A 15883-nucleotide genomic window follows, 5' to 3' on the forward strand; every position below is an offset into this window, starting at 1 on the left:
GATGCCTCGTTACTGCCCAAATGCAGCAATAAGCAACTGAAAGGTGATCCGTCAACGTTTGCCATGGCCATCTACTCCATGCTATAATAACAAAGAAGGGAGGTAGAGTACAAAGTAGGATTCCTACTCCACGGGCACTGATAAATAAACAAGAAGAATCCTACTACCAGTGTGTATCACAGGGAAGGGGGACACTCAGTGTTGTGTAAAATACCCCTCACACACCAACAGGCCCCTTGGTGCCATGCTTCATCATCGGGGTCTTCGCACCCCGCTAAAGGGATGCGGCACGCTGCGACCTGCGACTACGCGGGAGCGTTGACAAGTTGGACTATGTGTGGTGTGTTGAGTGTAAGTGAAAAGGGATTGATGTGAGTGGGAGTTGTGGTGAAAAGTTAAAAAGTACCTGGCTAGTGGGTAAAGTGAAAAAAACTTTATTTCGTACCCCTGGCTGGTGCTGTTAAAAGGTGTGCTAAAGAACGACGTTTTTTTTGTCTTAATTAGGGACAAAACCTCTGGTGTGCGTCGACATGTTTCGGTACTGGTGTACCTTCTTCAGGACGGGGCACAACTTCCCAACCCTATTCACGTTTTTCTAAGAAAAAAAGGGGGGGTTATCTTAATTTTTCTAAAAAGTGATAACAATTTTAAAGACGGCTACAGTGTGCCTACAGCGGTTTTTTGGATCATGCAATTACATGTCCTGAAAAAAAGAAGAAAAAACCATAAGGTTTGGTTACCATATAGGAATGGCTCAGACAGGTGCAGTCACCTGGAGCCCCAAACGGTTAATTACACCTGTAAAGGAAAAGGACATACAACACACACAACATATAAGACACATTTAGGTTTTTTTTGTTTATACTCATTTTCTTTGGACATACTCATGGTCTTTGTAGTGTATTGTCTCATGAGCCAATCCTGGGCATCAAGGTAGGTAGGTGGATCCACAATCTATGAGGGTAGAGAAGTGGATTCAGTGTTGTAGCTTTTACTCACTGTTTAACTCCACGCTACACCTGGACAAACTGGGGTTGCATTTTGTTGAAGTATACTCACGAAATCCGCCTAAATTGGCCTCCTTCTACCACCCTGTGCTGCTCCGCCGTGAATGAATTACGAATGAGCTAGGCGGTATATATAGGAGGATTGGGTGTGATTTCATTGGTTAATTAGCGGAAATGGCAAGCGACCTTGTAAGGAAACATCCATGTTGCCGCCTCCTATGTACATGTGATCTAACCACATGTAACATGTATCCCTCTGTCATTTGTTAATTGCCGGGTCTTAGGATGTCCAAATATGGACCTTCCGCTCGTCAGCCACTCACGGGCTCTTGCTGTGGCTCGCGCTGATAGAGAACCCTTCAACGCAGCTGCTGCTCGGCTGTCTCTCATGCGCGCGTGCGCACAAGTGATTTCGCCGCGCCTCACTCCGCTGATTCTCGGCGCATGCGCAATACTGTTTGTAGGCAGCGCTGATCACTGGGGATGTCTGGTTCGTCTGTTTTCATTATTTTATCATCACTCAGGATGCGTCAGGGTGCCGATTACCAGTCAGTTTTTTTCAAAAGGGACACAAGTTAAACAAGAAGTGTCCATATCCTCTTCAATGCTAGTTTTTTTCAAGGATTTGGTACACTACATTCGTTGTCTAGAGAAAAAGTTCATTTAGATATATTCAGTTTGGTGGCATCTTTTTGCTGATATCCACACTACAGCATTTTTGTTGTTGGCACTTTTTTATATCAAGAAAGATCAAGTCAATTGGCTCCATGATATATCGCTTTTTAGACCAGTGATATGGGTTCCCAGGCTCACATTTACACAGGAGATTTCTTGTTGTTGACCCTCTCATATCTCAAGGGTGGTCAGGTGATTTGGCTCCATGGTATATCGTCATTTAGACCTGTGATATGGGTTCCCAGGCGGAACACCCAGCGTTGTTCCTTCTGGAACAAGCCCGTTTCAGAGGGTAACCGTTCGATGATAGTCCAGCGTAAATCATTGATGCAATGCTGGTGTGACAAAAAATGTGATGCCATCTTGGTTGTCGTTTTCTTGCAGCGTATATTGCTTTTATGCTCCCCTATCCTTATTTTGACGGGTCGGGTGGTCATACCCACATATTCCAGTCCACATGGGCAAGTTATCATGTAGACCACGTTTTTTGTGTTGCAGTTGGAAAATTGGCGTTGTTCCCATGATGTGCCATTTCTAAAGGTAAGGGTTCTGCTTTTTTGGGTTTGGTGACAGCAACTGCAATCCCCACATGGGAAGTGACCTTGGATACCAGTCATATTTTGTCTTCCAGTAGGGTTTTCCCGTGGTCTAGTGTGTACCACAATGTCCTTTATGTTCTTGCCCCTCCGATGTGCATGCATCGGTTTCTCAAAATTCAGGTCTCCACAGTTCAATATTCCCCAGTGCTTATTGATGACCTTTGATACCTGGTTCGATATGGAAGAGTAAGTTGTCACACAAATAGGCCTCTTGTTTGTTCCTTTCTCTTGTTGGTTTTCTTCTATGAGTGCCTCCCTGTGATTGTTTTTGGCGCGTTTCATGTGGGATACTGCCTTTGTACAAGTTTGGTTCTTAGGTCTTTTGCTTATCTGTTGAATTCGCTCAATTCTGTGCAGTTCCTCCGTAGTCTTAAAAATTGGCCATACGGCCGATTCTCCGTTAGGTGCCGCGGATGAAAACTGTCGTAGCGTAACAGACAATTCCTGGAGGTGGGTTTAAAGTGGGTAGTGCTTTTTAGCCTTCCATCCTCATTGTAAATATTCAGATCCAGAAAAACCATCGATGTATTTAAAATGGTGCTGGTGAATTTCAGGTATTCATTCTGGTTGTTTAGCCAGGTCACAAAATTCGTGGCGCTGTTGACGTCCCCGTTCCATATGATGAAAATGTCATCTATGTACCGTTTCCAGGTGTCAATCTGGGAACGGTAAGGGTTGCTTTCATGTAGAATTTTGTGTTCCTCCAGATGGTGGACGTATAGTCCTGCTAGGCTTGGGGCAAAAGTACTACCCATGCTCGTTCCGTGGGTTTGTAGGTATAGTGTCTCTTTGTACTTGAAGAAGTTGTCTTTCAGGGCCATGGTGATGCATTCTAGGACCAGGTTCCTCGGTGTCTGATACTTCCATGCATGACTGAAGAGTACTTCTTCTATAATCTCTAGTGTCTCTTCATGGGGCAGGCTCGTGTACAAGCTCTCCACGTCGAGGCTTACTAAGAGCTGTGCAGTTGGATCAAATATTTTTTCCTCTAGGAGTTGTAGGACCGATTTGGTGTTCAGGTACGTGTTTGTCGCTTGTACCATTGGTCTGAGGAATGCGTCAGAGAATTTTGACAAGGGCTCCAGAATTGACCCAATCCCAGAAACAATTGGTCTTCCTGGTGGATTTTCGATGTTCTTATGTATCTTTGGGATACAGTAGAAGTATGGTATCTTCGGGGTGGGTTGTTGTAGGAAATCCGCTTCCTTTTTGCTGAGCCAGTCATGGGCTAGGCCTTCCTCCACCATACCGCCGATCCGTGTTCGAAGTCTTTCTGTTGGGTCTCTCTCCAACACTCTATAGTTCCGTTCATCAGACAAAAGACGTTGGCACTCTTTGTCGTATGTCTCAAGGGTTTGTAACACTATAGCTCCCCCTTTGTCTGCTGGTTTAATAACGAGCTCGCTGTTGGCCGTCAGTTCTCGAAGGGCTTTCTGTTCCTCTGCACTTGTATTGTAGAAGACGTTTCTCCCTTGTGTGTTCAGCTTGTTGACCTCTGTGATCACTGCCTTCTCAAAGGTTAGAATTTCTACGGGGATATTAGAGTCGGGTGGGGTGAAGGTTGATTTTAACCTCAAACCCGTGTCTGTCTTCTCTTCTGGCATAGGTTTATCTTTAAAAAAAGCCTGCAGTTTTAGTTTTCTGAAGAAGTCTTGTAACTCCACATTGAGTTTAAAAATATCCGGTTTCTGAGCGGGTACGTACCCCAAGCCTTTGTTTAGGATATTCTTCTGCGTCACTGTTAATGTGATGGGTGTGAGGTTCACCACTAAGTCCCTCTCTTGCTGGTTGATGGCTGATTGGGAAGTGATCCCGTCATGCTCCGAGTTGTTCGGGCATTGGGCTGTTCCTGGTCCTCCCACACCACATTGTTGCCTTTCCGGTACTTCCCGCATGTGTTCTGTCGTGCCCCTAAAAAACGGTTGTTGTTGCCCTCCATAGGGTTGTTGTTGTCCATAATAACCATCGCTGTATTCCTGGTTCCACATTGGTCCGAATTGGAAGGGGTTGAATTGTGGTGGACCCATAAATTGTTGGAAGTGGTTTGGTGGTTGGTATCCCCGCCATCCTCTTTGTCTAGGGAACTGTTGACGCCTCTGTCTCCATCCTCCTCTGCGTTGTCTGTTTCCTTTGTTTCCGCTTGAATTGGAACCTGAGGAGCCAGTATCCGAAGTGTCGCTATCCGCGTCGCTGTAGCTATTTTTCGAGACATAATCCGCTTTTGTGTATGGATAAGCACTTTCGGGAGTGAACTTTGCCACATCCTTAGTCAGTTTGTTGGTTTTGCTCTGTTTTAGATTGAACTCTAAGTCGGTCATCTGTTGATTCAGTTCCTCGAGTCTGGTTTTCAGCTCTTCCGGTGAGATATATGTTTTCAATTGGACCTCAATTTTATTTATTTCAATTTTGAGTTCCTGTGTGATCCTGGCAGCTGTCTTAATTATAAGTACTAACCAGTCTCTTGAGCAGTGCCATGAGATTAATGACCACTCTTTCTTGAAAATCATATCATGCTGGAAAATTAGTGGTTCGTTTTTCACAATCAGGCCAGGTGGTGCCATTTTGTTACGGAGGTACTGGGTCATAAACAGCCCATGTAAGGCTGCTTTTATTTGGTTACGTCTGAGGTTCAACAATTCATTCCAATCATTTGTTTGTGGGCCTGTGTCCTGATTACATAGGCCCTCAAAAAAGTTGCTGTCTGCTAGAATTTTGTCAATTTCGTCCTCTGCGAAAGTGAGACCATGTTCATCTTCCATTGTGAGGGGGCCGCTGGCTTCTTTTATTATACTTAAGTGTGTGTCTTTCTATGTGTGTGATATAGTATGTCTGTAGGGAAAAACTCCTGCAGCTGTGCGCTGCCTAGAGACTATAATTAACAAAGAAGGGAGGTAGAGTACAAAGTAGGATTCCTACTCCACGGGCACTGATAAATAAACAAGAAGAATCCTACTACCAGTGTGTATCACAGGGAAGGGGGACACTCAGTGTTGTGTAAAATACCCCTCACACACCAACAGGCCCCTTGGTGTCATGCTTCATCATCGGGGACTACTCCATGCTACTGACTGCCTCGTCAGTAATGTGTATGAACTTACATTTGATGGTTTTCTTTGTTTTTGATTTTAACGTGGTAACAGCGCTATGATAATTTATTGCAATGGTTTTAATTAACTGTGCTAATTTAATAAACTATAAACTCTACTGACAGTGGGAAAAAGAACGAACCAGATTTTTACTCCACCAAAAGAAAACCATGCCCTATTTAAGTGCCATGTCGACTCTTTCACTTTGTTCTGCACCAAAACATCAGTCTGCAAAGGCAGTGTGTCTGTGTAAAGGTACAGGGTGCTCTTTCTCTGCATGGTTGCCCCCATTTTTTGCTGAACTGCTGATGTGCTTTGACGGAGTGTGCCCTGGGCTCCTGCCAATCAGGTACCCAGGGCCTATATTCTTTCCCTAAAACTGCATTGAACACAAAACCCAGTTGGCATCTCTGGCCACAGGTCAGCCCCTGGTAAAGGGTAGCACAGTTTTGCAGCGTGAATCTTTCTGGATTCACTATGCTGTCCATTATACCGCAGTCTAATGGTTGGGTCAGGAATCAGTCTTTTTTTTTTTTTTTTTTTCGTAGCCCAGGTGGGCGTCGACGTCCCACCTTCTGGTGTATTTCCTGTGACGTCTGCACGCTTCCTTCGGAAGCTCCCACCTTTGGGTGCCATCTTAAGATTCTTTTTCCCGCCGTTGGGACTGGATCGTCAGAGAGGTTCCAGAGTTTTTGAAAGAAAAAGCTGAAATCTACCGAAAAAGTTTGGAGAATACATCCAGGAACAAGACCGCCGGGATGACGAATAAGGAGGAGAACTTCGAATACTTAGACGTCCAACGGAGGATGCGCACACAGGGGGCACCCTGAGCGCAGGAATGGACAAGGCCCCGTTTAAATTCTGCCGCAATTGCCACCACAAGTACGCACAGAAGGACGAGCACCTGGTTTGCAACCTCTGCCTGCCGGTCGACCACGAAAGCACGGATTGCAACGCCAGCTCCGTCTTCATGCCGAAGACTCTCAGGATTAGAGAGAGGCAGAGGATAGCCAACCACAGCATGCAGGGAAAAGGCCAACCTCTGTCACTTCGGGATTTGGGCCTCTCCAGTGACTAAGAGGACAACATCGCCGTGGGACCAGATGACTTCACGGTCATAGACTGATAAGAAAACTACAAAAGAGGTAGGAGAGACGTCGACCCCTAAAGCCCCGACAGACTCTCGAAAAACAGAGTTTAAGTCGACGAAAGGAGCACTGGCCCCGAACATTTCGACAGCCGCAGCTGCATCCAGGTACAACCAGCCCAGCTGATCCTTCGAAAAGGACTCTCAGTAGGCGAAAACACACGAAAAGCCTAGGTCGTCTAAGCATGCCCCCGAAAAGGAGCACTCGATGCCGAAGGAAAAGGACCCGAAGGCTTCTTTGAAGTCGACGAGATCGTCCGAAACACTCGACGCCGAACAGGCCGCCAAGATGGAAAGGAAAAAGAGAAGGATCTAGGCCGAAATGGATAACCTCCTGCAAAGGAAAAGAGAATTCGATGAGCGGATGAAGAGGTTCACCATCTGTCGAAGGAGACGACTATCGTCGAGGACGAGTTCAACGCCGAAGAGCTGCCAAAAACTCCCGAGCCCCAGGAACACCAAGAGGAAGAGGGCCTATACTATATCGAGGAAGGTGAAGAAGACCAGCGCACAAGTTTGGACACTGCATCCTCGGTGGCGCACGACCTGGATTGGCAGGACCTCACTGCCGAAAGCCCGGAAGAGGCCGTGGAGATGTACCCTTCAAGGCCTTTGCCGCCAGATGACATTGGGATCTACAACATGATTATCAGGAACACGGCAACAGCTTATGGAGTGAAACTAGAGGAAGAAAAACCAAAAGCATGCTTCCTCCTAGAGACCCTGCTCCCCACTCAAACCAGGAGTCCATTCCTCTCCATGCTACCAAGTGTCCTGGACCAGGGGAGAGAGTCATACAAAGAACCAGCAAGCTGCAGGTCTGTCACACCCAGGACAGAGAAAATATACAAACACTCCTCTAAGGATCCTCCCTACATCCAGGGATCCGTCACAGCTGACTCCATCTTTTCAGCAACAGCCAGAAAAAGGGCCAACGGTCACACAAACTCAAGCCCACCACCTGACAAAGAGAGTAAGAGGCTAGACCTCACTGGAAGGAAGATAGAGAGGAATGCAGCAGTACACGGGCGTATTGCCAACTCTAATGGCCTACTCAATAGGCATACGTACCATTATTGGGACGAGGTTGGACAACTGCTCAAACACCTCCCTGAGCAATACCATCAGAGGGCAACACACCTGGTGGAGGAAGGCCAGAATATAGCCTACTCATGCCTAAAATCAGCCCTGGATGCGGCAGACACGTCCAGCAGGCTCATGATGATCGGGGTCACAGAGAGAAGGCATGCTTGGCTGAGTATCAGGCTTCAAGCTGGAAGTACAGAATAACATCCTGAACACCCCCTTTAATGGTGAAACCCTATCCGGGGCACCAGTGGATGAGAAACTCACCCAACTCAAAAAGGAAAATGAAACTGCAAGGTCCATTGGGGCCTTGCAATTCAGAGGAATGAGGAGAGGCACACCCACACGGAGGCAAAACTGAAGAGGGGGAAACCAGACTGGGCCTTCGCATCAGACATCACAGCAGGGCTACCAGGGTGACAACCAAGCACAGCAGGGCCAACAAAAACAAACCTGGCAATACCAACCTCTGGGCCAGTCCTTTCGCTGGAGGGCGAATGGACGAGGACAAACAAGAAGGGGGGGGGCGGCAACCCACTTCAAAGTGACTCCGCACCACCAACCTTGCCCACCCACACGACGCCTCTAGGGGAGGGGCACAACAAAGTCAGCAGAAAAGGGTCACACGGACAAAAGATCAACAAACATGTAACACCAGTAGGAGGCAGACTAAAACACTTCTTCCAGGAATGGAAGAAAATAACAGACAAATGGATACTGAATATCATACAGTTAGGATACTGCATAGAACTGGAAAAGAAACCGCCAAACAGGAAACCGAAAAGAAAAACGCACTCTGCAAAAGAACTAGAGCTCAAGAACTCCTCCACAAAGAAGCCATAGAAACAGTACCATTCAAAGAAAGAAGCAAGGGAGTGTACTCTAACTACTTCCTCGTACCAAAGGTGGACGAAACACTAAGACCCATCCTGGACCTACAGTTCCTAAACCAATACATAACACAAAAATTCAAGATGACCTCTCTTCAAGAAGTCATTCCTCAGATAAGGGACGGAGACTGTATGTTCACCATAGACCTAAAGGACGCCTACCTACACGTTCCCATGAACAGACAGCACAAACTTTTACTGAGATTTGCCATCAACAAAACATACTACCAGTTCACCGCCCTGGCCTTCGGACTAAAATCCGCACCAAGGGTCTTCACCAAGTGCCTCGATGCTGTGGCAGCGCACATAAGGAGGGAAGGGATCCATCAATACCCCTACCTCGACGACTGGCTCATAAAAGCAAGTTCCTACAAACCATGCAAGGAACATGCACAACGGGTCACAAACGCTAACGGAACTGGGATTCTCAATGCACTGGGGGAAATACTCAATGGAACCAGAGCAAGTGAAGATCTTCCTAGGCGCACAGATCAACGCCATATAGAGCAAAGTGTTCCCCAGCGACAATAGAACACTTGCCCTGCTGAAGGAGACACGTCTGTACCAGAAGGGGCGAGCTCTGACAGTGAGGACAGCGAGCAAGATCATGGGGATGATTGTGTCCTGCATACACCTAGTCCCCAATATACGGCTACACATGAGACCATTCCAGGAATGGATGCAACAACAATGGTCACAAGCTACAGGGAGTTGGGAAGATCTAATGGTTGTAACGCACGCAGTGCAAGAGGAGATAGCGTGGCGGAATGAGGAGAACATAAGAGGGGAAGCCTTTGTCACCACGAAACCCAGCAGTGACCATCATCACGAAACCCAACAGTGACCATCACCACAGATTCATCCCAGAAGAATTGGGGAGCACGCATGAACCAGCTCAAAGTGTGGGACCTGTGGAGTCCAACAGTTGCGATCAGGCACATCAACTACCTGTAACTAAAGACAGTGTTCCTCGCCCTAAAAGCCTTCCAGTACGGGCATAGAGTGTTGATGCAGACAGACAACACCACAACGATGTTCTACATCAACAAACAGGGAGGAACACAATCAGTCGCACTAAACAACCTAGTGCAGGACATATGGAGATGGGCCATCCCACTCAAAATAGACCTCTTAGCTATACACCTACCAGGGAAGGACAACATGGAGGCAGACTGGCTCAGCAGACCGACAGCTGCATCCCACGAGTGGGAGCTCAATGCACAAGAAACCTCCCTGTGTGTCATGCCTACAACCCACGACCCTGGCATAGATCAGTCACCCCTCTAGCTGGGTGCACTATACTAGTGGTGAGGGTACGGGTGCATGAGCCCTGTACCCCTAAAGTGTTGAAGTCCATTCATAGACATTGTAAGTGCAGTGCTGCCATTAGGAGTATATGGTGCTCTGAGTCTGTCATTACGAACGCCACAGCACGATAATGGCTGCACTGAAAACTGAGCAGTTTAGTATCAAACTTGTCAGCACATTAAACCCACACTGATGCCAGGGTGGGATTTAATGAAAAATGAACACAGAGGGCATCTTGAAGATGCCCCCTGGAAAAACAAGCATTGGAAATGCAATAGGTCTCGCAGCATTAGAGTTAGTGCTTTTAGAATTGTTTATGGCTTTTTTTGTAAATCTTTAGCATTTTTGTTTCCTGTAGCCAATGCTAAAGAATTAAAAAAAAAAAGCCATAAACATTTCTAAAAGCTCTAACTCAAATGCCCCGAGACCTATTGCACTGTGTGAGGGTGAGGGGTTGAGGGTGAGTGAGGGTGAGGGTGAGTGTGAGTTAGGGTGAGGGGTTGAGGGTGGGTGAGGGTGAGGGGTTGAGGGTGAGTGAGGGGTTGAGGGTGAGTGAGGGTGAGGGCGAGTGAGGTGTTGAGGGTGAGTGAGGGTGAGGTTGAGGGTGAGGGGTTGAGGGTGAGTGAGGGTGAGGGATTGAGGATGAGTGAGGGTGAGGGGTTGAGGGTGAGGGGTTGAGGGTGAGTGAGGGTGAGGGGTTGAGGGTGAGTGAGTGAGGGTGAGGGGTTGAGGGTGAGTGAGGGTGAGGGGTTGAGGGTGAGTGAGGGTGAGGGGTTGAGGGTGAGTGAGGGGTTGAGGGTGAGTGAGGGTGAGGGGTTGAGGGTGAGTGTGAGGTTGAGGGTGAGTGAGTGAGGGTGAGTGAGGGTGAGTGAGGGTGAGGGTGAGTGAGGGTGAGTGAGGGTGAGGATGAGTGAGGGTGAGTGATGGTGAGGGTGAGTATCGAACCACAGCTAGGTGTCAACAACCAAGACTATGACAAAATTATAGCAATGGCAACACAGCATGACACCATTGGAAGGTCTCGGTTGCAGAGCTCGACCAGCCCTACTGAACTGGATCACATGATCCATGTAGATGTTTAGTGTTTTTATAAAACTCTTAATACTGTGGCTATTGGCCTAGCGGTTAGTAGTCCACTTTAAGGCACTCCCAATTCTGACAAATAGCGGAATTTAATCATTTAGAGAAAAAAAATGAATTGTTCAGAATCACACAATGTGCTTGAATAGAGAAGCCAGGATTAGAAACCGGGCCATCGGATAACACACCATTAGAAGCCATCAACCCCACCCCTAGACCACATCACATGCTTGAACTAGCATTGCATTGAGCTGGGTGTTGCCTAAGTCCGGCAGTACAGAGAGGAACCAAAAGTCGACATTTGTGTCTAAAACCACAGGTCCTACAGTGTGTGAAGTCTCAACAACCCCTCTGGTTGAGGCTAAGCCTCTCAGGCTTAATCAACAAAGGAAATCGAGGCATCTAAAATGGCTTAATCTGGCTTAATCATTTTATTGTCATCCAGAAAACCGGTAACATTGCAAAACTGAGTGTGACACTCCCCTTGTCTCTCGCAATTGTGCACAGCACGTGCGGCACTCTGAACGTGCTCGCTGAGTTTCTCCCCAGATTTGCACTGCAGCCCCAGTGAGCCTGAACACGGAGGTGGGGGGTGAAGAGGCCGAGTGCTGTTTGCGCACACACCAGCTGTTCCTTAATCCACACTGACCTTCTAGTTCCAGCCGCCCTGTCAGACAGGAGAGGCATGCAGACCCCAAAGACAGGCAGGAGGCAGGGACAGGCAGCGTGGGAACCGGGAACGGAGGAGAGAGGCAAGAGGAAGGAAGGACGAGGAGAGGAAGGCCATTGAAGGGGGCGACTGAACCTCAAGGCAGAAAATTGAGGAGCATAATTGAAAAGGAGGCCGAAGGAAAATGTTTAAATTGAGGGACAAAGGTAGAAGGTGGGGGCACTTGGGAGAAATATTGTAAAGCTCGAGGAAAAAGAATACAGGAAGGGAATACCTGAAAGGAGAGAGACAAACGGAAACAAGCCTTTCACCGTAACACAGCGGGCAGGGGAGGGGGCGGGCAGGGGAGGGGGCGGAGAGGGGAGAGGTGCGACACGGCAGGCAGGGGAGGAGAGTAGGAGGAGGAGGGGGGAGGAGAGTAGGGGAGGCACGGCCTAGCGGCAGGCAGGCAGGGGAGGAGAGGAGGAGGGGGGAGGAGAGTAGGGGAGGCACGGCCTAGCGGCCGTGCAATCAAGTAGTGAGGGGGCGGAGCTGGGGGAGGCTGTGAGAGAGAGTAGGCAAGGCAGGCGGCTGGGGGCATGTGCACGCGCATTTAAGCTCAATGCGCATGCGCATTGAGCTTAAATTTCTCGTGCACTGCAAGGAATCGCCACGATTCCTTGCAGTGTGGATAAAGAGCGGATAAGTGCCAATACTCTCGCCTTGCTCGATGCGCATGCGCATCGACAGGCGAGACCTAAAAAGGGGGGGCTGAAACAATGCACATACTGGGACGAGGTACGAAGCCTTCTCCCCCAGGATGGGCAGGGTCCAAGAAGGGGAAGCTTCAAAGGCTTTCCGCCTTTGTGAACTTCTCCAGGCCACTTGCTGCTTTCAGCAACTGGTCCCCACTGGTTCTGACCTTCACTTTGGGTGGGAGAACCGGCGGGAAAACCAAGATAGGTGTGCCCACCTATGACAACTCTACCCCTCAGGTGGGGGAGGCGAGGTAAAACACAACTCTCAGTCCGTTTGGGGGGGGGGAACCACCAAACCAGGGAAAGGCTTATTCCTCCTCTCACTGGATGGTGGCATAATAGGGGGTATACCCACCCCAGGGAAGGGACTTATTGGTCCCAACCTTTTTTACCTACCTGTAACGCCCCTAAATCTAGTATTTAGGGGGCAACCCTGGACCTTGCTTACTGAGACAAGAAACCAGAAGAAGAAAAGGACCGAACAGCCATGCCGAAGCTAACAAGAGGACTCCCACTGACAGGACCCCAGCTTTACCGGCCTCTCCTCAACTCAAACCTTCTCCAGCAAAATCCTAGTGTGTCCTGCAGCCAGCAACCTCGAACAATCCAGAGGACCTGTCTGTCTTCCATCCCAAAGACGCCGTCTCCTGTGAACACTGGATTTGTTCATCAACAGACTTCAGCTCTGCAAGGATCCGCAGGTCTGCACCCGACGCCCACAGCCCGAGTTAGAGTGGCCCAACACCAAGTGGAGGTCTCCCCTGCGATACTGACCCGAGAGCCGGTGATCCCTGACCTGCCTGCAGCCTCAAACCGGAAGGTCCCCCAACCGCGACCAGGAGCTGATAAGAAGATCCCACCCTAAAAGGCACCCCTGCACAGAACACCACACTGCTTTGGGTGGCCCAATGACCGTGCCTAACCAACCCCCAACTTCCCAACTTACCTCTCCAAGTGGTGGTCACACCCAGAAGACCTTTGTCCCAGAGCCTGCAGTGTTTGCAAACCGGAGACTCCCCATTAAAAGCTACAGGGCGCCCAATGCCAAAACAGCACTCTGCACCCGGCCGCCCCAGTGGCGTGAGGGTGCACCTTTTGAGTTTGCTTGACCCACCATTTGTCCTGAGCTTAAGTCTAGGAGCTTTGCTCCCACAACCCAGTGGCCTGCTCGTCAGCAGCCACCAACCGGAGGCCCCTTCATCCCCAATTGGATAACATTGGGCCTCAGCACCCGGCCGCCCTAGTGCCGCTGACGGTGTAACAAGAATGCATCCTTGACCCTGGGGGACCCCTGAGTCTAAACACAGAACACCAACTTCCACAACAAAGTTCTTACCTGTTAACAGATAACACTATTTTCCTCCATAGGATAACATTGACTGTTTTTCTACGAAAAGTTTCTTAGTGTGGAGTTGGAAAACCTAAAATCTTTTTAAAATTGTACTAAATGACAAAAACGCTTATACTCACCTGTTAATCTACTGGTCATTTTACTAAAAGGCCTAAGCAAAGTATATGTACTGTATTTCCAAAGTATTGCATTCTCAGTAACAGTACTGTAATCAAAACAAAGTGCATATACAATTGCAATCCAAACTGCGTAACAACTGCGTTATTACTGTAAGGTATGTATTGCTTACTGTGCCAGGCTTGCTTTGTTCTAGAAAATAAAATAACTAAAAATATTTTTATACAAAAAGAATTGGTCTGAAGTTCTGTCTTTGTGTGTGAAACCATTTGCTGACTGAGTGTGTACAACAAATACTTAACACTGTCCTCTGATAAAACCTTACTGCTCGACCTCACTATCAAAAATAAGGATAAGATGATGAAAAAAGTCCAGTGCCAGTGTTCTAAAAGGCTTTTTAGGCTCCCCAAGTACAGTTCGGCTTGAGTTCGGCCTTGTACAACAAAAATACGAATGCAGGAGCACACTGGTTACATTTTGGTTCACACTCAGAAAAAATCCCTTAAGGAGACACTGAGAACCATATTTGAGGGGTCGTCTAACCCATGGCAGAAATACTGTGCATCACCACCCCCTTTTCTGAATCGTTTTTGGCCACTATAGGTGTGGCAGGGTATACTCAGACATGAGTCCCTTGCTCACTGCACCATCAGGATTCAAGCAAGCCGGGCCGACGACGGCTGAAATGCCAGAAACCGGTCCCAAAGCTTTTCTCCTTTCTGGTGAAGAATTGGCTTGGTAGTTTGGTCTGCCCTGTTCCCATGATGCACTGGGCCAGGGACAGACTAATTTGCATATAGCCAGGTTCTGAGCTGGGATGGTGCAGTGAGCTAAATAACGGTGATGGATCAAGCCCTGATCTTTGGACTGGGTAAGAGTGGTCTGCTTAATTCAGACACTCTGTTCATCACTACCCCCTTTTCTGAATCGGCTTTGGGACAGTGGCAGAGTTTGACTTCTCTACAGCACCCTGGGCCCAAGAAGACAACTACCTTGCAATAAAGAGGGTGCCAAATAAGCACACCGCCCAGATATCGAGGAACAAAGATATAGCAAGACTGAAGGTAAACAGAGGTCTGGCCGGCCTAATTAAAGCATACGGGTTGCATGAAATCCAGCCGTACATGAACAATCCTCTGATAATGAAGTGTTTAAAGGAAATTCAATGGGCGCACCTAGTCCCCCTACCAATAAAAGAACTGAACCCGGCCTGGAAATCGTTGCACAATATAGTCCGTTCCAGACTGTAATTATAGGGCTGAATAATTGGTACATCTACTATGCTGCTGCCATGCATTTCTACAGCATCGACTGATACTGTTAAAACCAATGTTCCTAAGGCATGGGACTAGAAGATGCGCTGATACAGGGGCATTGCTTCAGTCAAGTATAGAGTCTTCAGACCTGGCCAAATTTGGCAAATATATGAACATGACACAAAGGGCCCTAATCAAAAACAACACAGAGGAACGTGTGTTGGCAACTGTTGAGCCCCTGGTAGTAATAGAACGAGCAGTACGGTGAATAGCCCCTCCCAGGAAATAATTGCACGGCACCCAAAAGCCCCACAACAAACTAAGAATTCACTTCCCATGAAAACACAGGGAAATACGGACCTTGCTAATATTTTAATTTTAAAATCAATTAATTCAAGAACAAGGTCACATTTTAGATACGGTCTGGTATTATTGGCCAAATGACGGTCCTAATTTTTTATACATGTTTAGATAAATGTTTTACAATGTCGTGAGATATGTATTTTAGTGTAATTCTGGATAATGTACTGTAATTTTGCAATGATTTTAAGTAATTATGCAAAAATAAAAATGTGTTCATTCATTCACTATCACAAATAGAGAGTGGGGTGCTATCTACTTTTACCTCTGCCTACCTTTGGGGTTCCACTGGACTCTTTGCACGCTATACCTCACTTTTGGTATAGTATATACAGAGCCAGCTTCCTACTCAGGACCTCTAAGGGTGGCACAATACGTGCTGCAGCCCTCAGAGGTCTTCCCTGGTCACAGTGCACAGGGTACCTGTGATACTCTTTACCAGGGACTGACCTGTGGCCAGTGTGCCAATTGGGTTTGGTCTTCAATGCAGTTTTAGGGAATGAACATAGGCCCT

General features: G+C 47.8%; 1 protein-coding gene across 3 annotated transcripts in view; it reads left to right on the forward strand.

The window, feature by feature from the left end:
* The window catches only part of DHX9 (DExH-box helicase 9), a 208302-nt gene that overhangs the window by 51114 nt on the left and 141305 nt on the right, over window positions 1–15883 (forward strand). The window lies entirely within an intron of this gene.

Source organism: Lissotriton vulgaris, chromosome 1_1, assembly GCF_964263255.1.
Source record: "Lissotriton vulgaris chromosome 1_1, aLisVul1.2, whole genome shotgun sequence".
Lineage (NCBI taxonomy): Eukaryota > Metazoa > Chordata > Amphibia > Caudata > Salamandridae > Lissotriton > Lissotriton vulgaris.